The following is a 968-nucleotide window of genomic DNA, read 5'->3' on the forward strand; positions in this document are numbered from 1 at the left end:
GTGCTGTGTGTTAATGCACTGGACTACAAAGTTAGTTTGAACTGCAAGGTTAGCTGTTCATACTCAGCAGCCACTGCATAAAAACAATATATATTGTTACTGTTAAGTCCAAACCAATGAGCTTGTTTTGCCTCTTAGAGAATCTGTATAGTATCCACAGAGTGGCAGGTGAGTTCTACAGTGATGTAACAGGACTATACTACTTGGTAATCCCTGATATTAAACATTACTCCTCCCCTCAGTATTCTTGTCATGTCCCATGTCTCAAAGAACTAATGAACTATCTAGGAAATTGTTCATATGGTTGTGGAGGCTGGCAAGTCCCAAACCTACATATTAGAAATCAGTCTGGAGCATTCACCTCACTCCCATAGAATTGGGTTGTTGAATCACAAGGCTGTGGAAGGTGGCAAATCAGGTAAGGACACTGGCTTAAGTACCAGGAACTAGAGGTCCAATGGAAGTGAACCTGGTTAGTCACAATCACAGAAGCACACTTCACCAACATGGCTCATATTATAATGGCGAATTTGACCACATCACTTATTAGATTCCCAGATTCTTACAATCACAGCTAACCCATCACAGCTGAACTATATAATATACTATCAGTATCTTTATTTACCCATCTTCTCTTACTCAGATTCATCACAAAAAAACATTGTGTGGTGGGAGTTACAAAGACATGGCTAGAAGAGACAAATTAAATAATTCACAGAACTGCAATAAGGATTTCATTTCATCGGATTCCCAACAACGATGTACTATTACACTGGGTAAATGCGCTGCAAAGGATCTCTTTAAAGTGTTACAAAGTAAAGATGTCACTTTGAATTATAAGAGGATTTTGACTTTAGCCATAGTTTTTTTTAAAATCATCCTATATATATTTTCAAGATGGTGGATCAGGTAGATGTGCAGTGAGGAGCTCCATCACCAACAACACATAATACCAGACCAAGCAGACT

Source organism: Chrysochloris asiatica, unplaced genomic scaffold (genome assembly GCF_000296735.1).
Source record: "Chrysochloris asiatica unplaced genomic scaffold, ChrAsi1.0 scaffold00235, whole genome shotgun sequence".
In the NCBI taxonomy this organism is placed as follows: domain Eukaryota; kingdom Metazoa; phylum Chordata; class Mammalia; order Afrosoricida; family Chrysochloridae; genus Chrysochloris; species Chrysochloris asiatica.